At 43.6% G+C, this 24,526-nt stretch overlaps 1 long non-coding RNA gene and 2 pseudogenes across 3 annotated transcripts in view; 1 reads left to right on the top strand and 2 right to left on the bottom strand.

Annotated features, from left to right (window-relative positions):
- Positions 1–297: 297 nt before the first annotated feature.
- LOC139175799 (uncharacterized) overlaps positions 298–24,526 on the top strand; it is a 69,843-nt gene continuing 45,614 nt past the window's right edge. For 2 of the 3 annotated variants that reach the window (XR_011560574.1, XR_011560575.1), the window contains exon 1: positions 2,109–2,151. This is a non-coding gene — a long non-coding RNA (uncharacterized lncRNA). Of the gene's footprint in view, positions 466–2,108; positions 2,152–24,526 lie in introns of those variants that run through there. The other variant, XR_011560576.1, reaches the window with a different exon arrangement.
- Positions 5,021–6,182, bottom strand: LOC139153096 (serine/threonine-protein kinase DCLK1 pseudogene; annotated as a pseudogene).
- On the bottom strand, positions 7,073–7,674 carry LOC139153095 (serine/threonine-protein kinase DCLK1 pseudogene; annotated as a pseudogene).

Raw genomic sequence — 24,526 nt, 5'->3', positions numbered from 1 at the left:
TCTCAGCCCTTCTCTTCTTCAACATATTTGAAGAAATGTAAGAAACTAGGCAAGAAATCATTATAATTATAATTACAATAGCAAACCTGAGGAAAGAAAACAAGGCTAATTAAGCAGAAACAGAAATGTTGAAATCCAAATATATCTAGGAGAGAAAAAAACGTTTCCTCACAAAACAACTTGCTCCTGGAGTCTTAAACCTACTTATTGCCAAAACTCAAATCATAGTTTTAAATATTCCAAAAAATTCAAGAACTCTGAACTCAAGAAATCTAAGTAAAAGCTCAGGTAGTGCTTGAATAACAGCCCGTGGTCTCGCTGTGAGAAATAGCTACTCAGAAATTTGCCAGCACCTGTGTGGCTTTTGTCTCTTTAACCACTCCCCACAGTCGTCATGGCAACCCTGGCTATAAAAGTTCTTCTGTGAAGCAGCTAGAATTGTGGCAAGGCAGAGAAAGAGAAAAGGTAATTTAGGGTGCGTTTGTGTATAGAAGCAAAGCAGCCAAAAAGTTTTGCTAGCAATGTTCAAACAGTAAAGGTAGAATATTTACAAGGAGAATGAGTTGGAGTAGTTGTAGCTGTGGGGAATAGTGGGTAAATGCTATGAGTATGCAAGGACTTGTGTGTATTGTCTATGTGGCAGTTGGTTCATTTGTTTCTTGAGCCTACAAAATTGGATACAGTTAAAATAAAATCTGATAAGTGGTGGCAGTAATGAAATATATAAAACAAAGTGCCATATTCAAAAAGGATAGCAAAGCCTCGGTGGCATCTGCACAAGTGGGACTGGATTCAAGGAATTATGTTTCTCTGTAAAATACAAAAATAAGTTTTATCTGCAAAAGGAAATGAATTTGGTCCTTGCAGAATTCAGATTTTAAGGCAATAATCCACTATCATAGTTGCAAAAGCTAGGTCACTCACTGGGACCTACACCAAACAAACCTGGATGAAAAGGCAGAAGGGGGAGATTCCCCTTTAAATGTAGAATAAACGTACTACTTTGTACAGTCTTGCATGCTGCATATGCCTGTAATAACACTAAAGTAGGTAAACCATCCAGAAATGGAGCTAAACCCAGATACTTGGGCAAATATCTTTATAGAAATGTTGAATCAAAAGTCAGTAAAAAAAAAAGCTTTCTTTTCTTAAAGAGTGGTTTGTGGGGGAGGAGACAGATAAAGATAAGCTGTAAAAGACTGAAGGAGTTTATATAAAAATCCAGTTAGTCGGAAAAAGATGTAAAAAAAGCCGTTAGCTTCTCCCCAAATGAAAGTAAGGCATTGATAGACTCCTTAGTTTTTATAACTGTGAAGAAAGTAGACATTTGTGAAAAAAATTGTAGAAGCCAGATGAAAAAAGGAATGTTTGCAATGTGTAAGCGCCACTGAATGGAATTTGCTCCCAACAAAATTAATGTTGCTGTAGAAGCCTAGTACATACTGAAAGTAAATTAGCCACCTGTGTGGCTTTTGTCTCTTAGCACTCTCCACTGCCGGCAAGCCAACATTGGTTATAAAAGCTGTTCTCTGAAGCAGATAGAGTTCTGGGTGGGCGGAGAAAGGGAAAACGTAATGTAGGGTGCGTTTGTCTATAGAAGCAAAGCAGCTACAAAGTTTTTCTAGCAATATTCAAACAGTAAAGGTAGAATATTCACAAGGACAATGAATAGTGAGTAAACGCTATGAGTATGCAAGGACTTGTGTGTATTGTCTATGTAAAAAAAAAGCTTTCTTTTCTTAAAAGAGTGGTTTGTGGGGGAGGAGACAGATAAAGATAAGTTGGAAAAGACTGAAGGATTTTATATAAAGATCCAGTTAGTCGGAGAAAGATGTAAAAAAGCCTTTAGCTTCTCCCCAAATGAAAGGAAGACATTGATAGACTCCTTAGTTTTTATAACTATGAAGAAAGTAGACATTTGTGAAAAAAATTGTAGAAGCCACCTGTGTGGTATTAATTGATTCAGCTTAATTTGAGAGCTATTACAGCTTTTGTCTCCAAAGCTGTTCTGTGAAGCAGATAGTGTTCTGGGTGGGCAGAGAAAGGGAAAACGTAATATAGGGTGCGTTTGTGTATGGAAGCAAAGCAGCTACAAAGTTTTTCTACAATATTCAAACAGTAAAGGTAGAATATTCACAAGGACAATGAATAGTGAGTAAACGCTATGAGTATGCAAGGACTTGTGTGTATTGTCTATGTGGCAGTTGGTTCATTTGTTTCTTGAGCCTACAAAATTGGATGCAGTTAAAATAAAATCTGACAAGTGGTGGCAGTAGTGAAATATACAAAACAAAGTGCCATATTCAAAAAGGATAGCAAAGCCTCGGATGGCATCTGCACAAGTGGAACTGGATTCAAGGAATTAAGTTTCTCTGTAAAATACAAAAATAAGTTTTATCTGCAAAAGGAAGTGAATTTAGCCCTTGCAGAATTCAGATTTTAAGGCAATAATCCACTATCATAGTTGCAAAAGCTAGGTCACTCATTGGGACCTACACCAAACAAACCTGAATGAAAAGGCAGAAGGGGGAGATTCCCCTTTAAATGTAGAATAAACTTACTACTTTGTTCAGTCTTGCATGCTGCATATGCCTGTTGTAAAACCAAAGTAGGTAAACCATCCAGAAATGGAGCTAAACCCAGATACTTGGGCAAAAATCTTTATAGAAAGGTTGAATCAAAAGCTGGTTAAAAAAAACCCTTTCTTTTCTTAAAGAGTGATTTGTGGGGGAGGAGACAGATAAAGATAAGCTGGAAAAGATTGAAGGAGTTTATATAAAAATCCAGTTAGTCGGAGAAAGATGTAAAATGGCCTTTAACTTTGCCACAAATGAAAGGAAGGCATTGATAGACTCCTTGGTTTTTATAACTGTGAAGAAAGTAGACATTTGTGAAAAAAATTGTAGAAGCCAGTTGAAAAAAGGAATGTTTGCAATGTATAAGCACCACTGAGAGGAATTTCCTCCCAACAAAATTAATGTTATTGTAGAGGCTTGGTAGATACTGAAAGTAAATTAACATTAATAGATCCTCATTTAGTAAAATAAATAAATAATTCAGCATCTATGGAAAAGAAACCATTACCATTGTTTGAGTAGACTGATGTTGGTTAAATCCAGGCTATTGAAACAGGGCACTACACAGGTGATAATAGTTGTCTAATTTAACACGTAATCAAGGTTTTCCACTTACTGGTGTTTGGACCCAGATAAAAATATTCAAAAAGGATGCTAATATAATGGGAGTAACCACAAGAGCCCAGACTAGGGCAAATATGAGGCTAGAGCAGAAGCAGAAATGGAAGATAATTGGGATCTTTCCCTGCCATACTGACCTAGTAGAAGAAATAGGATATTATAAAGCTGACAGGATTGGAGGGAAACGTACAGGGATAGCCCACTCCTAAATAGAAAATTCACTTAGGACTCTTACAAAAGGAAGGCTCAACATTAAAAATATTGTTGGTTAGCAGCAGAACAGGAAGGAAATGACATCCACATTCCAAATAAAATCAAGATTGCGGTTGCAAATTCATCCATATATACAAAAACAAATCAAACAAATAGTTCCTCAGAAATATTGCAATAGTGTTATATTAGAGTTTACTGGGTAGGCATTTGTAAAAGTGTACCCCATCATTGCACTGTTAATCAGTGAAACCAACAAAACAGGACATAATAAAGTTCCAACAGAGAGAATGCCTGTGATCCCTAGATTTCACTTTGGAATGACTTTGCTTGCATCTGAAAGACAGTTAACCAGAATTGTTGAACCAAGCTTGTGATGCAATCCTGCATCCACATCCCAAGGAAATGTACATATTTTGCAGTAAAACAAAGTAAAACAGTAAAAGAAAAATATACAAACTATGTTATGAGGTTGTAAATGTATGTTCACTGTACCACCAACTTTATCTGCTTAGTTGGAACATAGAATATGAATATGAAATTGCATAGCATCCCTATAGGATTCTTGTACAATTAAAAGAAGTGTTTAGAATTGAAAGAGAAAGTGGGAGGAGATTCTTATTATTTATTATTTATGATCTCGATATCAGTAATGAATCATATAGGGAAGGGGAGATAGTTAATTGTCGGATTACACGTAAGCCAAATTCAATAATATCCAGCCTTGTTTTGGCCAAGAAAGGCATTTGATCAATAACAAAATGCTTTAACTTCATTCATTTACTTCAAGCAATATTTCCCTGCTGAGACCAGAATCTAGTTTGGAAGTGCTGATGAAGCACTCCCTGGAAGGAAGATTATGGATCGACAAGGCTCTTGATAGAAAAAAAAAAAGTGCCTTGGATTTGCATCAATAATGTGTTAATGCTTTGATTTGAAAATGGAAATAAGTCATACCATCCTGGATAATTCCTGAAGGCAGACAAGTTGAACTAATATACATCCATATAGAAAAATTTGAAATTTGCCCAAAGGGGGCAGGGTACATGTAATATGTGTTGCAGACAAATTGGAATATCAACATTCCTTTATATGCTTCATATAGTAATTCCTCACATCCTGGGACAGTGTATCAGGCTTGTCAGTAATTTGATATAGTAATGGAATAATATTAGTGCAGTTTAATATTCATATATGATGTCAGCATGCATGAACTTTAATAATCAAATCCTCATAAAATATGAACTGTCAACTAAGCTTCCAAGATTAAAATTCTTGTTTGATTAATCTGCTTGACTGATCCCTGGTCCTTAAAAAGCAAAAGTTTGATGAAAACTTATTTTCTTCTGTGGATTAGATTTTTAGATCAGACACCCAAAGACCATTAAGTGTACTTAGGAGTAACTCTCAAAAGACTTCAGTAAATCTTATTCCAAGAGAAATATAATTAAAGATCAAAACTGATCCTATATAACTGTGCAGAAATGCAGAACACAGTATAAAATATTCCAAGCTTTGTCCAAGGATTCTTGCACAATTAAAAGAAGTGTTTAGAATTGAAAGAGAAGGTGGGAGGAGATTTATTATTATTATTATTATTTATGATCTCGATATCAGTAACGCTTAACTACTCCTGAATCAAGTTTGACGGCATCAGCAATATCAGTGAGAACCTGCTCAAATGAATGTGCTGTTATTTTTGTTAAACAGAATCCGAACTGCTTTGCGGGGCTTCTCACCAGTCCTGACAATTGTGACCAGTTTAGGTCTAATGAAATCCTTGTTCTCCTTTGACTCTGAAGGGCTTCCTTTGGCCATGGCTAGAGAGGGCACTGAACGGGAAGTTGAGGTGTCTTAACATTTACAGACCAATTTGGATTTACATTCTTTGTGTACTCCAGCTTCTTAAAAGGCTCTATTGAACCACATACATAGCTCTCTCCTTCCACAAGTTGGTCTAAAGTGGTGATCTTCTTTGCTCCATCTATAGTGTAGATGGTTCTCACACCCTGGGGCAGATTGACATTATCAGACAAAGTTCAGGTCAGGTCAGCCAACAAGGCTTTATAAGATCTAAAGTGATCAGGAGATATGGCATATACAATCCTTTTGAAATATCGGTCCCTGTTGTGATAGAAATTGACTTTTTTGGCTTTCTTCTTAGAACTGAGGGTGTGTATTTATTTATTTATTTATTTATTTTATTAATCAGATTTGTATGCCGCCCCTGTCCGCAGACTCGGGGCGGCTCACAGCAACAATAACACAATGTAAACAAATCTAATATTTAGTTAACTTTAAAAAAAACCAATTTACAACCAATCATACATACTAGCATACCATACATAAATTTTATAAGCCTAGGGGGAGGGAAAATGTCAATTCCCCCATGCCTGACAACAGAGGTGGGTTTTAAGGAGCTTACGAAAGGCTAGGAGGGTGGGGGCAACTCTGATATCTGGGGGGAGTTGGTTCCAAAGGGTCGGGGCCGCCACAGAGAAGGCTCTTCCCCTGGGTCCCGCCAAACGACATTGTTTAGTTGATGGGACCCGGAGAAGGCCAACTCTGTGGGACCTAACTGGTCGCTGGGATTCGTGCGGCAGAAGGCGGTCCCGGAGATATTCTGAGATATTGTAGGGTGCGGGTTCGGTAGAAACTGCAATAGGCACTATGGGTCAGGCTAGGGAGCCCATTCACCCGTGACCCTCGGCTGTACCGTTGTGCTTTATCACGCTCATCAAAGTGTTCCACCTCCATATCTCTCCCAAAGAACATTTTTAGAATTAATCTGTGCCTGGAGAATCTCAAGTCTTCAGCTACTGCAAGCAAGTGGACTTGTTTGCTGCAAAGGGGGTTGGTACCTCCAAAGACAAAGCCCAGCTTCCACTGCCACCAAGCCTGTCCTATGCTCCTCAGTTTAGCAAGCGAGGCTGCCCAGGGAAGAAAGCTTTTTAAGTGGCTTAGGCTTTGTTGTGCGACTTCGCCTGTCTCCTTCCCTCCCCCTCCGCCTGCTCTGAATTTGCTGCTGAGCCTTTTTTTTTATGAAGCCCTATTTCAGGAAGCCACCAGGGAATCAGCTGGACTGTGGGGAAAAGTGTCAAATATTTCCCCAAGCTCTGTCTGGAACACTTCAGGTTCCATTAAGTGTCGGGTGCAGAAACACCTAATCCTCTCTGCCACCTTGTGATGGAGGATTGATGTCTTATAGTCCAGCCTGCTGGGGCATGACAAGTGACAATGTGTTCTTTCATTTGTTCCAATTTAACAGGTTCTTAAACTGTATAGGTGCTCAGAACCTCCTACCCCTCCTTCTTATGTGAGACACATGTTTCCATTCCGTTGCTTCTAGTGCTGTACTAGGATTTTCTTTCTCTTCATGAAACAGATGGGGCTCTTCTGTTTGGACCTCTGCATCCCTAATGAGTTTCAGAGTGGGCACTCTCTCCTTGAGATTTCACACCTTTTCCTCCAACAGCGACACAAGCTTGCATTTGTGGCAGGTGAAGTGTTGACTTCTCTTCTGGCATGACTGTAAACATATTACATTCACTGCAGAAGACCATGTCACCACTCTTCTCTTCCATGTTGCTGTTATCTTCTGTGCTATCCCCTTATCCTTCAACTCTGGGTGATCACTGAGGGGCAAAGGCATCATAAGGTATTTGTTAAGGTCCACAGGCCATCACACCAGTCCTGACGATTGTGACCAGTTTAGGTCTAATGAAAGCCTTGTTCTCCTTTGACTCTGAAGGGCTTCCTTTGGCCACGGCTAGAGAGGGCACTGAACATGAAGTTGAGCTGCCTTAACATGTACAGACCAATTCAGATTTACATTCTTTGCGTACTCCAGCTTAATAAAAGGCTCTGTTGAACCTCATACATAGCTCTCTCCTTCCATAAGTTGGTTTAAAGTGGTGATCTTCTTTGCTCCATCTACAGTGTAGATGGTTCTCACACCCTGGGGCAGATTGACATTATCAGACAAAGTTTGGGTCAGGTCAGCCAACAAGGCTTCATAAGATCTAAACCGATCAGGAGATATGGCATATACAATCCCTTTGAAATATCGGTCCCTGTTGCAATAGAAATGGACATTTTTGGCTTTCTTCTTAGAGCTGAGGGTTTGTATGGTGCGGGTTCGGTAGAAACTGCAATGGGCACTATGGGTCAGTCTAGGGAGCCCATTCACCCGTGACCCTCGGCTGTACTGTTGTGCTTTATCACGCTCATCAAAGTGTTCCACCTCCATATCTCTCCCAAAGGACATTTTTAGAATTAATCTGTGCCTGGAGAATCTCAAGACTTCGGCTACTGCAAGCAAGTGGACTTGTTTACTGCAAAGGGGGTGGGTACCTCAAAAGACAAAGCCAGGCTTCCACTGCCACCAAGCCTGTCCTATGCTCCTCAGTTTATCAAGCGAGGCTCTCCAGGGAAGAAAGCTTTTTAAGTGGCTTAGGCTTTGTTGTGTGACTACGCCTGTCTCCTCCACCCCCTTCCGCCGGCTCTGAATTTGCTGCTGAGCCTTTTTTTTGATGAAGCCCTATTTTAGGAAACCACCAGGGAATCAGCTGGACTGTGGGCAAGAGAGTCAAATATTTCCCCAAGCTCTGTCTGGAACACTTCAGGTTCCATTAAGTGTCGGGTGCAGAAATACCTAATCATCTCTGCCACCTTGTGATGGAGGATTGATGTCTTATAATCCAGCCTGCTGGGGTATGACAAGTGACATCTTTACCCCTTAACATCAGATATAACTTCACTGCCCCGAGAGGAACTCTAGGTCAAGTGTGTGTGTCCCCCTATGAGTCAGACCCTGAACTACTTGGGCCATGAATTCCTGCACTGCATCCGAAACCACAATAAATTATTACAAGGCATATAAAAAACATGTATAAGAATCATTCAGGCCAGTAAAGGTTTGTCCTTTCTCTTTGGTGTCAAGAGAATCAGTAGTGTACCAGAATTTGTTCTTTCTCCTAAATGTCCCTGTTATTAATATACAGTGGTACCTCGGTTCTCGACCACAATTCGTTCTGGAAGTGTGGTTGAGAACCGATTTGGTTGAGAACCGAAACAATTTAAAATAAATTCCCCTCCTCAGTTGTCTCTCCCTCTAGCTTGCCTGCTTCTGTCCCCATGTGTGTGTGTGTGTCTCTCTCTCTGTAGCTTGCCGTCTTCCGTCTTCAGTTCTCTTGCTCGCCCCTGGCTCTCTCTCTCTGTAGCTTGCCGGCTTCCATCTTCAGTTCTCTTGCTCACCCCTGGCTCTCTCTCTCTTTCTCTCTCTGTAGCTTGCCGGCTTCCGGCTTCAGTTCTCTTGCTTGCCCCTGGCTCTCTCTCTCTCTCTCTCTCTGTAGCTTGCCGGCTTCTGTCTTCAGCTCTCTCGAGTGTTCGAGTTCCAAATATTTGTTCGGATTTCAGGGCAAAAGTTTCTTTAATTTCCTGGTCGAATACCAATTTGTTCGAACTGAGAAGCGTTCGAAAACCGAGGTACCACTGTACTTGCATTGGGAGAACAACTAACTGCCATATCTTCCAGATGTCATGTGCTCCATGAGCAATGAAAGCCAACAGTTGGCTGTCCCAAGTGAGCACTCAGTGGCTGATCATGTCTCTGAAGGCAAGGAATGGACAGACTGGTTCCTTCTTTTAATTGTAGCCAGCTATGCTAGTTCTGCATAGCTGCTTTATGCCAGCAGCAGAAAAGCCATTCAACATGGCAGTATCCCTGATGAGCTGCCCATAGAGGATTACCTTAGTCATGTCTTTTTTGGTGCCTCTTCCATGTTCATAGCACAATCCCTGTGGTATTGGGCTTTCCTATAGCTTTGATCTGCAGCCATTTTGAAACAGGAAAAAAACATTTTGTACTGTTAAGCTTGCATGTTTTAAAGTCCAGGGATTTTGGATATCTAATAGGGAAGAATCTGATTCAAAGCTGGTACTAGATGGGAAGACAAAATTGCCTATTTCTTAACATAGTTGATTTTTTTGCCCCAAAACAATTGCTAGAAGATAAATATTTTAGTGCACTGCTAGAGTCCAGTCCCAAGAATGGTTGGCCCCTTCTCTGGTACAAGGAAACAGAACTGATGTTGGGACAAATCAGCACCCAATGGCTCTGACTGACAAACTTTAGTGTTTCTTCCATCTGAACAGAAAGTATCCAGTAGGCCTGTTTGGTTAATGCTAAAGCAAGAACAAGCCTTTACAGGTAAAGGCTTCTAATGGAGTATAGCAGTAGAAATTCCTGTATACAAAGGATTTATGCTGATGATGCTTGCCATACCAGCTGTTATCTGTCTGCATACTCCAGGACGAGAAGGATTCCCCCTTTTGAAGACACGAGCGGAAAAGGCTGGCAAGCACTCCTCCACATGAAATCATTCCGTAGTTGAAACTCTACAGCCAATGCAATAACATTTTTTCTTTGAGAAAACGTTTCTTACCTTCTCATGAGAAGATGACATTAGACTTGGCATTGGGAATAGGGAATCCCCCACAACCACCACTCTCCTTTTCTTCTTCTTTGGGGCTTTTCGTTTCCTCAGTTCAAGAGGTTTCTGAGTGTTAACTGGACTGCTCCTCATGGGTGATCCAGATGTTTAATTCTGCTCCTCTTCATTGTTTTTGTGCATGAGAACCTGGAATAGATTCTGTTATGTACCCATGTAAATAAGTATATGTAAATAGTTTGTGCTAAAATCTGTTTAAACCTGCTCATCTGCATACCCGGCCGCTGATTGGCTAAACAGCGAGTGGGAAAATCCAAATGGCTATCAAAGCCACGCCTATAGTAAGAAAGCTCTTTAAATCGTGAAACCGCACTGCGCGCCTTGTCTATTTGTTGTGAACTTCAATTGTGTTACTTCTAGTGGTCACATTGTCACACAGGCCAGTTCCTAATAAAAAATGAACCAGGCGACTATGTGTCCTTTCATTTGTTCCAATCTAACAGGTTCTTAAACTGTATAGGTACTGAGAGCCTCCTACCCCTCCTTCTTATGTGAGACACATGTTTCCATTCCGTTGCTTCTAGTGCTATACTAGGATTTTCTTTCTCTTCATGAAACAGATGGCACTCTTCTGTTTGGACCTCTGCATCCCTAATGAGTTTCAGAGTGGGCACTCTCTCCTTGAGATTTCACACCTTTTCCTCCAACAGCGACACAAGCTTGCATTTGTGGCAGGTGAAGTGTTGACTTCTCTTCTGGCATTACTGTAAACATATTACATTCACTGCAGAAGACCATGTCACCACTCCTCTCTTCCATGTTGCTGTTGTCTTCTGTGCTATCCCCTTATCCTTCAACTCTGGGTGATCACTGAGGGGCAAATGCATCATAAGGTATTTATTAAGGTCCACAGTCCATCATTTGTATTTTTATCCATGCATTGTTATGATATTTAATTTGTCCTCCTAACATAGTCACACTCTTGGGTGTGGGGCAGTTCGAATATCCGGGCGGAGTTGATTCCAGAGGACCATTGGGACATTAATCAGAATTAGGTCCTGGATCCATGCAAAGAGTGACATCATTGAGACAAAGTTTCTTACTTTCCATTGAGAAAAGGACATTAGGCCTTCCATTAGAATATACCAAACTGTCATTTTCTAATTTACGTTTGAGGAATCATTGTTGTTTTTGGAAAGATAATTGAATTTTTCAGAATTGTTTCTTCACTACAATTGCTTCGACTATTGCTAAAGAAATAGTTGCTAACTTGTCAGGAGTGTGTAAGAGTTGCTGCTTGTTGCTGATGATTTTGAATGAGTGCATTGCAAAAAAACAGTGAGTATTTTATGGCTGACCAGGTCCAAGGATTTTGGAGGCCACTGACGTGTTGGTTTGCATTTCAGAGCTTGAGCTTCCTAAATTATTTCATCCACTGACTCTCCCTCAAATCCAATAGGGAACAATCTGACTCAAGACTGCTACCACAAAGGAAGACAAAATTCCCAGTTTTCAAACAAAGTTGATTTTTCTTGCCAAAGAGCTCCCCGAAGACATATTGTTCAGTGCATTACTAGAGTCCTGTCCCAATAATTATTTGTCCTATTCTCTGGTGGAAGGAGATTCAACTGTATGGGCCTCTGCATCCCTAATGAGTTTCAGAGTGGACACTCCCTCCTTGAGACTTTGCACCTTTTCCTCCAAGAGAGACACAAACTTGCATTTGTGGCATGTGAAGTTTGTCTTCTCTTCTGGCAGTACTGTAAACATATTACATTCACTGCGGAAGACCATGTGGTCACTCTTGCCTTCCATGTTGCTCTCACCATCGGCCAGTTCGCAGGCCTGCCCGATCGATCTCTACCCGCAGCTTCTGATGACGTTCCGCTTGATTTTCACCAGCTGGATGTTTTTTCCCATGTCCAGACATTCTGATCTGCTTATTTTACTATCTGGAGTACAGCCAAATGCCTCCTTCTTCCTTAAGGAAGATTTTCCCTGACGATTTCATCCCCTGGCTCTACCTCAAATCCAATAGGAAAGTATCTGTTTCAAAGCTGGTACTGCATAATACGTTTCAGAGTGGACATTCTCTCCTTAAGACTTCGCACCATTTCCTCCAACAGTGACACAAGCTTGCATTTGTGGCAGGTGAAGTTTGACGTCTCTTCTGGCGGTACTGTAAACATATTACATTCACTGCGGAAGACCATGTGGTCACTCTTGCCTTCCACGTTGCTCTCGTCATTGGCCAGTTCCCAGGTCTGCCCGATCGATCTCTACCCGCAGCTTCTGATGACGTTCCGCTCAATTTTCACCAGCTGGATGTTTTTTCCCATGTCCAGACATTCTGATCTGCTTATTTTACTATCTGGAGTACAGCCAAATGCCTCCTTCTTCCTTACGGAAGATTTTCCCTGACGATTTCATCCCCTGGCTCTACCTCAAATCCAATAGGAAAGTATACCAAACTGTCATTTTCTAGTTGTTAACTTGTCAGGAGTGTGTAAGAGTTGCTGCTTGTTGCTGATGATTTTGAATGAGTGCATTGCAAAAAAAAACAGTGAGCATTTTATGGCTGACCAAGTCCATGGATTTTGGAGGCCACTGACGTATTGGTTTGCACTTCAGAGCTTGAGCTTTCTTATTTATTTCATCCACTGCCTCTCCCTCAAACGCAATAGGGAACAATCTGACTCAAGGCTGCTACCACAAAGGAAGACAAAATTCCCTGTTTTCAAACAAAGTTAATTTTTCTTGCTACAAGACATATTTTTCAGTGCATTACTAGAGTCCTGTCCCAATAATTGTTTGTCTTATTCCCTGGTGCAAGGAGATTCAACTGGGTCTCTGCATCCCTAATGAGTTTCAGAGTGGACACTCTCTCCTCGAGACTTCACACCATTTCCTCCAACAGCGACACAAGCTTGCATTTGTGACAGGTGAAGTTTGTCTTCTCTTCTGGCAGTACTGTAAACATATTACATTTACTGCAGAAGACCATGAGATCACGCTTCTCTTCCATGATGGTCTCGTCTTCATTTTCCACTTTCCTTTTAACAAATAATTGTTGTTTTGGATAAGTCAGTGAAAATGATTAGAAATGTTTCTTCATTGCAATTGTTTTGACTCTTGCTAAAGAAATAGTTGTTAACTTTTTGGGAGTGTGTCCTATCTTTTAAAACACCAACTCTTTTGGACACCAATAAAATACTGGCTTGTACTTGAGAGCTTGACATTATTTATTTATTTTTGATTTGATTTGATTTGATTTGATTTGATTTCATTTCATTTCATTTCATTTCATTTGCATGCCGCCCCTCTCGGTAGACTCGGGGCGGCTAACAGCAATAAAAAAACAGCTTATGACTTTTGATGGGCGAACCGAACTAGCACAATTTGGGTCCATGCCAAATTCTACGGTGTACGGTATCCCGAACCCGAACCCGAATTTTAAAAGAATCTGTGCCAAAGTTCAGGTTTGGTTCGGGCAGCGTGGCGAAGCGGCGCTGCCATGTGGTCTCTGGACATCAAGGTATATGAAAGGCTGGGATTGGACATCTGTCCTGCTGATTATTCATTGGCCATCAGTATTCATGGCTTGCATTGGTCCCCAAGGACATCTGACCTGCCTCTTGCTATCCAGCTCCATTGTAAGAGATACTAGCTAGCGAGGGAATGTCTGTGTTACTGGGGAACTTCCAGTCTTGCAAAACTACATCTACTATCAGGGCAAATGCCATTTCCTGTATCCAGAGGTAGGGGGGCTCCTATTCCTGTCTGAAGAAAAGGTCTCCAGTGCGATCTGGGGAACGTCCAGTCTTGCAAAGCAACACCTGCTTGCAGGGCAACCGCCATTTCCTGTTTCCAGAGGGAGGGGGGCTCCTGTTCCTGTCTGAAGAAAAGGTCGCCAGTGGGGTCGGGGGAACTTCGAGTCTTGCAAAGCCACACCTGCTTGTATGGAAAATGCCATTTCCTTTATCCAGAGGGAGGGGGGCTCCTGTTCCTGTCTGAAGAAAAGGTCTCCAGTGCTGGCCAGATCAATTGCATTTGTTGATCCACTCCTTTAATGGCGGGAGCTGAGGCTTCTCCTATGGCACAAGAATCAAAAAGGGCTCACATCTATGGGCACCAGATGATGGTGCACATAGTTCTACTAGGAGGTTTTGGGGGCCCGTGAGTTAACTTATCAAGAGCATGTCATCAGATTCGCTGTTGCGAATCAAAGGCCAGATCAATTGCACTTGTTGATCCCTCTTTTAATAGAAGGATCCAAAGCTTCTCCTATGGCACCAGAATCCAAATGGACCATCATCTTCTCCTGGACACAAGATGATGGTGCACATAGTTCTACAGGGAATTTGAGGGGGTCTGTGGGTTGACTTAGCAGGGGGATGTCATCAGATTAGCTGTTGCTGTCCCCTGGGGTGGTCACAGGCCAGATCAATTGCACTTGTTGATCCACTCCTTTAATGGGGCTGAGGCTTCTCCTATGGCACAAGAATCAAAAAGGGCCCACGTCTATGGGCACCAGATGATGGTGCACATAGTTCTACTAGGAGGTTGTGGGGGCCGGTGGGTTAACTTATCTTTTTTTTTTCCCAAATATTTTTATTGATTTTTCATAAAATAGACAAACAAACATACAAACATTAAACACAAAGTGGGGATACTTTTTCCCCGCTTATCTTGAAAGTATAGATTCAAATACAGAAAAAGAATACATAATTAGATATATATTGAATGTTAAAAATTTGCTAAATTTAGGTTAAAGTTTTTCACATTTTTACTGATATATGTATAAAACCAAAATTCTTACTATATTACTTATATATAAACTAATTCTTATATATAAACTAGCCGGTGGGTTAACTTATCAAGGGCATGTAATCAGATTCAATGTTGCAAATCAAAGGCCAGATCAATTGCACTTGTTGATCCCTCTTTTAATGGAGGGATCCGAAGCTTCTCCTATGGCACCCAAATCCAAATGGGCCAGCATCTTCTCCTGGGCACAAGATGATGGTGCGCATAGTTCTACTTGGAGGTTGTGGGAGCCTGTGGGTTAACTTATCAGGGGGGTGTTATCAGATTCACTGTTGCTGACGCCTGGGGTGATCACAGGCCAGATCAATTGCACTGGTTGATCCACTCCTTTAATGGAGGGATCTGAGACTTCTTTTATGCCAGCAGAATCCAAATGGAGCCAGCATGTTCACCTGGGCACCACACGGTGGTTCCAGCTCCTGCCAACTTCTGTGTGACCTCAACAACTTCCAAAGCTTTTCTTTGTGTGTTAAATCATTGCTTTCTTAGAGTGCTCCGGTGACTCTTTTTTTTAGAGAATCCTTTTATTTTGATTTAAATCTCCAATATAGAAGTTGAACGTCATCTCACACAGTTCCAATCCTCTGTCCACAAACTACTCCAGCTCATAATTTTGTTACCCATAAATAGCCAGGCCCTAAGCCATATAGGGCTTTATAGGTCATATAAAGGTTGATATTTTTTAAAATAAGCTGGACTCAGGGATGGCTCTTTGAGGAAGGGCCTAGCAGCCTCCTTCAGCAGCTGCAGGAATAACCCCTCACTCAAAGAAGCGTGGACCCAGCCTCATGTAACCACCCTACTGGCTGAAACCAGCATAGATCCAGGAAACAAGTGCAGGGGCTCATCGCTCCCATGGCCTTGTCCACTTCATCTGGTGTCAGAGGTTCAAATTCATCCCACACAACAGGACTAGTAGCAGTCCCTCAAAGTTTTGGCTGAATACCCATGGATATAGATTATCAGCTTGCAAAACCCTCTTGTGTATTCAGTCACTGATCTCCCCCCATGGGTGAGGATTTTCATCCAAGCTCTAGCCTCATGTTCAGCCGGGGGTCATCAAAATGCACTCGGGAGACAGCCATAAAAGCATCTTAATCCCTCATCATTGGGGAATGCTCATTATTGAGGCCCAACATCCACTCAGTTGCAGTACCTTCCAGGTTCATGGTAACACATTGCACTTTTGTCATCTCAGTAGGGAAATCCTTCCCATATTCTTGTATGTGATTCCACACCTGGGTCAGGAAAAATACCAAAGCTTTAGGATTCCCATTAAAACTTACTTCCAGTGGAGGAACCTTTCAATACCTCCAGTGAATCACACACACCCATGCAGTGGGTGCATGGGTTTTACTGCTGCTGGTGTTCCTGCTGCCCCTGCTTGGCCTGGCTGGATTCCTGAGTATTCTATTTGTGACCCTACTAATTCTTATAGCCAACTGGGTATTCCCCTCCCCCCGATATTTCTTTTATTCTGCGCACAACACAGAACCACCATGTATGAAAGAAGATACCTTCCTTTTTTTCCCACAATAGTGGGTTTAAATTTAGATGCTTCTTCATGATCCTTGAAGGGGGCAAATGCCACTGATAGAACATTTGATTCTTGTTCTGTTTTGACACCATATTTTTATCTAGTAATTTGGTTGTTTTATTAATTCTAAGGCCTGCTACCACTCCATATTTTTTATTTCCCTTATTAAGGCCAGTCTTGTGTTCTGTGGGTCTTCTATAAAAATACCAGGTGATCAGTGTATTTTATATTCTTCCTTTCTAATTTTGGTTTCTTTAATAGCTGGGTTTGATTTAATTTTAATAGTGTCTCTAAAGGCAAAATAAAAAGTAAATGTGACAATGGGCATCCCTGATGAATTACTTCAATTATTTGAAATGGCCTTGTGATTATTATTATTATTATTATTATTATTATTATTATTATTATGTCAATACAATGCAGCAAACGAGACCACTATGCTGGATTTCGTATTTCATCACCAGTCGGGTGCTTCCCAAGCACCTAGGACGGTGTGATGTAGCGGCGAATTATGTTTGCAGATCCCAGTAAAGCAGCCTTTTGCAATTGACAGATGGAGATTTTGTCAATTCCAATGGTTTTCAAATTTCCGCTGAGATCCTTTGGCACTGCGCCCAGTGTGCCAAGTACCACTGGGACCACCTTCACTGGCTTATGCCAGAGTCGTTGCAGCTCAATTTTTAGATCTTTGTATTTCACTAATTTCTCTAGCTGCTTCTCCTCAATTCTGCTGTCCCCTGAGATTGCGATGTCGATGATCCATACTTTCTTTTTTTCCACAATCAGGATGTCTGGTGTGTTATGCTTCAGAATTCGGTCAGTCTGAAGTCAGAAGTCCCACAGTAGTTTTGCTTGCTCATTTTTGACCACTTTTTCGGGCTTATGATCCCACCAGTTCTTTGCCACTGGTAAATGGTAGTTCCGGCACAAGTTCGAGTGGATCATCTGTGCCACAGCATCATGTCTATGCTTGTAGTCAGTCTGTATGATCTTTTTGCAGCAGCTGAGTATGTGATCGATTGTTTCATCTGTTTCTTTACAGAGTCTGAACTTTGGATCGTCTGTTGATTTTTCAATTCTGGCTTTGACAGCATTTGTTCTAATGGCCTGTTCTTGTGCCGCCAGTATTAGTACTTCTGTCTCCTTTTTGAGTGTTCCACTTGTAAGCCATGACCAGGTCTTTTCTTTATCTACTTTGCCTTCAATTTTCTCCAAGAACTGGCCATGCAATGCTTTGTTCTGCCAACTGTCCATACGACATTGAGTTACAGTTTTTCTATACTGGTTCTTGGTTTGCTTCACCTTGAGAAGTTCGCCTTTGGCGTTTGGCTTCAGGACTCAGCTGGGAAGCGGCGCGGCTGTTTTAAAAGGTCGCAGCCAGCCTGGGGGGCTTCCCAGCACCCCCCCGAACCTGGGTTGGAGGTTCGGGGGGGGCTGGGAAGCCCCCCAAGCCGGCTGCGACCTTTTAAAACAGCCGCGCCGCTTCCCAGCTGAGTCCTGAAGCCAAACGCGGAAGTTTGCCTTTGGCATTTGGCTTCAGGACTCAGCTGGGAAGCCCCCCAGGCCGGCTGCGACCTTTTAAAACAGCCGCGCCGCTTCCCAGCTGAGTCCTGAAGCCAAACGCGGAAGTTCGCCTTTGGCGTTTGGCTTCAGGACTCAGCTGGGAAGCGGCGCGGCTGTTTTAAAAGGTCGCAGCCGGCCTGGGGGGCTTTGGGGGGGGGTGCTGGGAAGCCCCCCAGGCCGGCTGCGACCTTTTAAAACAGCCATGCCGCTTCCCAGCTGACTCTCGAAGCCAAACCCGGAAGTGGGGTTTTTTTTAATTAATATTTTTTTAAAAAATCGCGATATAGCGTTTCGCAAAGCTCGAGATCGCGAAACTCGAGGGATCACTGTATTAGATTTGTTACATTGTATCATTATTGCTGTGAGCCGGCCCGAGTCTGCGGAGAGGGGCGGCATACAAATCTGATAGATAAATAAATAAATAAATAAATAAATACTCTTTGCTGATCACAATTTTCACATGGCTTGGTATTATCCAGTTGCAAGATGGCCAAGTATCTGTAGGCTTCTGGCTGGTGGCACTTGATGTTTTGACCATTTGGCATTTCAATACCCTCACCTTCAGTGAATTCCCCCTTGTTCAGTGCCACTATGGCACATGTATCCAGGCCAAACTCCATGCTGATGTCATTGCTGAAGATTTGCACAGTGTTGGTTAGTGACTGTATCTCAGTTTGTATCTCTAGACAATCATTATCATTATCATCATCATCATCATCATCATCATTATCATTTCATTATCATCATTTTATTATCATTATTATCATTAATCTCCATTTATTATTATATTGGCTTTCTGGGAAGAATATATTATTTCAATCATTTGTTCAAATTCATCTCCAATTTTAATTTCTTTGATTTGCTGAATCATTTACATTGTCAAATGCAAAAACAAGCAACTCACAGGTCAGATCAATTGCACTTGTTTAATCCACTCCTTTAATGAAGGAATCTGAGGCTTCTCCTGTGGCACCAGTCTCAATCCCATTTTCTTCACCATCTCAGGGCTAATTAATATTTAGTACAGCCAGAATCCAAAAGGGCTAGCATCTTCCCCTGGGCTCCCCATAGTTCTACTGGGAGGTTGATTGAGCCCATGGGTTGACTTATCAGGTACTGTTCTCTCCCCTTGGGTGAGGGTTTTCAACCTTGTTCTAGCCTTGCATTCATCCAGGGGGTCATCAAAACGTACTCAGATGGCAACCATAAAAGCATCATAATACCTAATTACTGGGGAATCCTCATTATGGAGTCCCACCATCCACTTTGCCGCCATACCTTCCAGGGCCAAGGTAACGCATTTCACTTTTGCCCTCTCAGTAGGAAAATCCTTCCCCTATTCTGGCATGTGATTCCACACCTGGGTCAGAAAAAATCCCAAAGCTTTTCTTTGTGTGTTAAATCATTGCTTTCTTAGAGTGCTTTGGCGATACTTAAAAAATAAAGAATCCTTTTATTTGGATTTATATCTCCAATATAGAAGTTGAACGTCATCTCACACAAATGCCTCCTCTGTCCACAAACTGTTCCAGCTCATAATTTTCTTACCCGTAAATAGTCAGGCCCTAAGCCATATAGGGCTTTATAGGTGATATAATGGTTGGTAATTTTTTTAATTAGCTGGACTCAGGAATGGCTTTTTGAGGAGGGGCCTCCTTCAGCAGTTGCAGGAATAACCCCTCACTCAAAGAAGTGGGGATCCAGCCTCGTGTCACCACCCTACTGGCTGAAACCAGCCAAGAGGGGCAGAGATCCAGGAAACAAGTGCAAGGGCTCATTGCTTCCGTGGCCTTGTCTACTTCATCTGGTGTCAGAGGTTCAAATTCATCCCACACAACAGGACTAAGACTTGCTTCTATCACCTCAGTTGATCCTGCCCAATCAGAGTCCAAGTCCATCCGAATCTGAGTGACTGTCCACAAGAAACTGTACAAATTCCTCAGCTCTACCCTGTAATGGCTCCATCACTCCTTCCACACGTAGAAGAGAGCAGATGCAATAGAAGCAGAAAAAATGTAAACATTTTGCCACCCGTATCACCACTAGATAATAAAGGCTCTTAGAAGTGTCTGATCAGATTCAGATTCAGATTGCTTTCCTTCCAGCTCTAGACATCTCTTTTGCACTTCATCTCCCAGAGCTCCTTGGTAAACCAAGGAGCTCTCTTGAGTCCACTCCTTGAAGAGATCTCATAGGCACAATGTGTTCCACTGTCCCCAATGCAACCTTATTCCAGGCTATCACCAGGGACTCCACCAGATTGTGGGCAAGGGAGTCAGGTAATTCCCGAAGAACCCTCTGAAACCTTTCCAGGTGCATTAGGTGTCTGGGGCAGTAACACCTAATTGGTTCCACCTCCCTACAGTGGAGAGAGTCCAGCCTTAACAGGAAATGATCTTACCATGTAAAGGGAAAGATATCCATATACCTTAATATCAAATCAGTGCTCCACTGTCCTGAGAGAAAATCCAAGCATTTGTCCTCCCTCTTGCGTTGGACCCTGTACTATTTGGTTCAGGTCCATGGTTGTCATGGACTCCATAGACTCCTGCACCACTTCAGAGGATTCACCAAGTGATGGTAAGTTGAAGTTCCCCAGGACTATAAGCCTGGAGAATTCCACTAGCAACCTGGCTACTAGATATGGGAGGACCTAGTAGCTGGGACTAGCTCTTGCCACAAGGTGAATCTGGCCTACAAAGCTGTCTAGGTTTCCAGCCAATAGGAATATGGCAGGTATTATTTATATGTGAATAGACCTGCCAATACTGGACTCTACCAATCAGCAAAAGTTCTTAAGTATTTCTGCTGATAGAAAATCTTCACCTTTATTGCTCTTTAGACATTTAATAATAGGCTGTAAGTTTCATCCACTGGGGTGGAAGATCGTCCCCCGGGAGAGGAAGGATTCTGATATTGGAAAGTGCCATGGAGGCAAGACAGACAGTGTTATTAAGTCTGCAAACCATGCTCCATGGGGCCAATAAGATTGGATGATTTCTGCCCCCTCACTGATTAGTTTGCAAATCACCCTTGGGATCAGGGCGGAGAGGTGGAGTGCATAAAGCAGTCCTGTTGGCTAGGGCATGTGAAGGGCATCCATCCCCTCTGCCCCCTGACAGCAGAACCAGAAAAAATGGAGTGGCTGTGTATTTTGCTGGTTGGCAAAGGGATCCACCTATTTCAGATCTGGAGGAACCTCTGATTGATGGAGGTTAAACCCAGCCAGTCCGCCTGGACGTTGGATTCCCCCATGATGTACTTCACTGAGATGTATAGGAGGGGGCATCCCACCCATGTGCAGAGAGCTCTGGCCTCTTCCATAAGGGCCAGGGTTGGCCTGTTGATATGGGCCTTGGCTGCAGTGGTGTTGGTCAAGAGTAAGATGTGCTTCCCCACCATCAGCTGTCCAGTTCCTGGAGCGCATTGTGGATTGCATGAAGCTCCAGCAGATTTATCAGAAGAGCGGCCTCCTGCTCCAACCACAGTCCTTGAGCATCCATTGTTAGGGTAAGTCAGGACAGCTCTGAGAAGAGGGACCCTTTGCTCAGGGGAAAAAGGAGTCCACAAGAGGAGAGGTTGATGGACCTTCTAAGGGAGCAGGATCTTTGTAAGAGAGGTACCCAGCCAGATTTCTGGAAAGGTAAAAGGAACCATTGCAAGCCCCTGGAATGTAAGTGTGCCCAAGAGACAATATTGATGGCTGAAATTAATTTTTCCAGGAGTGTTGAAAGGGGTCTCAGGGTGACCCTATGTTGTCACATGACTATAAGTATTAGATCCAAAATGCTGTCACTCCTGGAATAGCAACACCCTATACTCCAGGAGTCCACAACAGCTCCCAGATGGCAGATTCAATTAGAAGGGGAGATGTGGATCCAGATAACAGTGGATAGGCATGGGGAGAGTCCTCAATGTTGCCAAGGCTCCAAGCACCTTGATTTATTTATTTATTTATTTATTTATTTATTTATTATTTGGATTTGTATGCCGCCCCTCTCCGAAGACTCGGGGCAGCTCACAACAAGTGAAAAACAGTCCAATACATAATCCAATCAACTAAAATATTCAAAAATGTAAAAAAACCCCATATACCAACATACACACACACAAGCATACCATGTATAAATTCAACGTGCCCAGGGGGAGATGTTTAGTTTCCCCATGCCTGACGGCAAAGGTGGGTTTTGAGGAGTTTACGGAAGGCAGGAAGAGTAGGGGCAGTTCTGATCTCCGGGGGGAGTTGGTTCCAGAGAGTCTGTGCCGCCACAGAGAAGGCTCTCCCCCTGGGGCCCGCCATCCGACATTGTTTAGTTGACGGGACCCGGAGGAGGCCCACTCTGTGGGACCTAATCGGTCGCTGGGATTCGTGCGGCAGAAGGCGGTCTCGGAGATATTCTGGTCCGATGCCATGAAGGGCTTTAAAGGTCATAACCAACACTTTGAATTGTGACCGGAAACTGATCGGCAGCCAGTGCAGACTGCGGAGTGATGGTGAAACATGGGCATACCTGGGTAAGCCCATGACTGCTCTCGCAGCTGCATTCTGCACGATCTGAAGTTTCCGAACACTTTTCAAAGGTAGCCCCATGTAGAGAGCATTACAGTAGTCGAACCTCGAGGTGATGAGGGCATGAGTGACTGTGAGCAATGAGTCCCGGTCCAGATAGGGCCGCAACTGGTGCACCAGGCGAACCTGGGCAAACGCCCCCCTCGCCACAGCTGAAAGATGGTTCTCTAATGTGAGCTGTGGATCGAGGAGGACGCCCAAGTTGCGGACCCTCTCTGAGGGGGGTCAATAATTCCCCCCCCAGGGTAATGGACGGACAGATGGGATTGTCCTTGGGAGGCAAAACCCACAGCCACTCCGTCTTATCCGGGTTGAGCTTGAGTCTGTTGACACCCATCCAGGCCCCAACAGCCTCCAGGCACCGGCACATCACTTCTACCGCTTCGTTGACTGGGCATGGGGTGGAGATGTAAAGCTGGGTATCATCAGCATATTGATGATACCTCACCCCATGTCCTTGGATGATCTCGCCCAGCGGTTTCATGTAGATGTTAAATAGCAAGGGGGAGAGGACCGACCCCTGAGGTACTCCACAAGGGAGAGACCTCGGAGTCGACCTCTGACCCCCCCCACTGACTGCGACCGGCCAGAGAGGTAGGAGGAGAACCACTGAAGCACAGTGCCTCCCACCCCCAACCCCTCCAACCGGTGCAGAAGGATACCATGGTCGATGGTATCGAAAGCCGCTGAGAGATCAAGGAGCACCAGGACAGAGGATAAACCCCTGTCCCGGGCCCGCCAGAGATCATCCATCAACGCGACCAAAGCGGTTTCCGTGCTCTAACCGAGCCTGAAGCCCGACTGCTGGAGACCTAGATAATTGGCTTCTTCCAAGGACCGCTGGAGCTGGAGTGCCACCACCTTCTCGACAACCTTCCCCATAAAGGGAAGTTTGGAGACTGGACGATAGTTGTTCAGTACGACTGGGTCCAGGGAAGGCTTCTTGAGGAGGGGGCGCACAAGCGCTTCTTTATAGAGCATTGGAAAAACTCCCCTCCCCAAGGAAGCATTGGTAATCTCCTGGGCCCAGCTCCGTGTCACCTCCCTGCTGGCCGAGGGACACGGATCCAGTAGACAGGTGGCGGAACTCACAGCTCCAATGGCCTTGTCCACTTCATCAGGTGTCACCAGATCAAACTCTTCCCAGACAGGTGGACAAGTACGTGCCCCAGTCACCTCGACTGACTCATTGTCAGTCGACTCTGTTTTACAATTGGAGTCGAGGTCGGCCTGGATCTGAGCGACTTTATCAGCGAAAAACGTGTTAAACTCCTCGGCACTACTCTGCAAGGGCTCCCCAACTCCCCCCTGGTTAAGAAGGGAGCGGGTCACCCTAAACAGAACGGCCGGGCGGGATTCCGCTGATGCAATCAAGGCGGCATGGTACGCGCATCTTGCCGCCCTGAGCGCCACTTTGTAAGTCTTAATAAAAGCTCTTACAAGTGTTCGATCAGATTCAGACCTACTCTTCCTCCATCGCTTCTCTAGACGTCTCTTTTGGCATTTCAACTCCCGGAGCTCCTCGTTGAACCATGGGGCTCTACGGAGTCTAGCGCCACGGAGAGGTCGCAAAGGCGCAATCCGGTCGAGAGCCTCCGCAGCAGCTGTATTCCAGGCCTCCGCAAGAGACTCCGCCAAACTGTGGATGAGTGCCTCTGGAATAACCCCAAGCGCCGTCTGAAAGCCCTCTGGGTCCATCAGGCGTCTGGGGCGGAACATGATGAACACTCTGGGGACTGAGGAGAGTTCAAAGGCAGGGACCCATACTGATAGTGGATGCTCCCATAGAAAAATCTGAGGTATTGCTGGAAATCAGGGAATATGGAGGTAGGCCTCCATTAAGTCTATAGAAGCCAAGAGGTCACCCCTCTGAATGCACAGCAAGATGGACTGAAGTGAGTGCATCTGGAATCACCGGTATCGAATATGACAGTTCAGTCTTTCAAGGTCCAGAATGGCTCTCCACCCCCACCCCCTGAAGATTTCAGAACTACAAAAATAATGGAATAGAACAGAATAGAAGTCTTACCTGGCTTGCTATTCTGGCACCTGCTGGATTGCAGGTGATCCCCAGCAGGTGATCAACTGCCTCTCACATGAGACACCTTTTTGTAGGGTCGTTTGACGCCAGGCATTGGAGGAGGAGTGGAGAGAAATTCTAGGCCAAATT

Source organism: Erythrolamprus reginae, chromosome Z (genome assembly GCF_031021105.1).
Source record: "Erythrolamprus reginae isolate rEryReg1 chromosome Z, rEryReg1.hap1, whole genome shotgun sequence".
Taxonomy (NCBI): domain Eukaryota; kingdom Metazoa; phylum Chordata; class Lepidosauria; order Squamata; family Dipsadidae; genus Erythrolamprus; species Erythrolamprus reginae.
The sequence above is the reverse complement of the archived record's forward strand: the minus strand, read 5'-3'. Positions and strand labels throughout refer to the sequence as shown.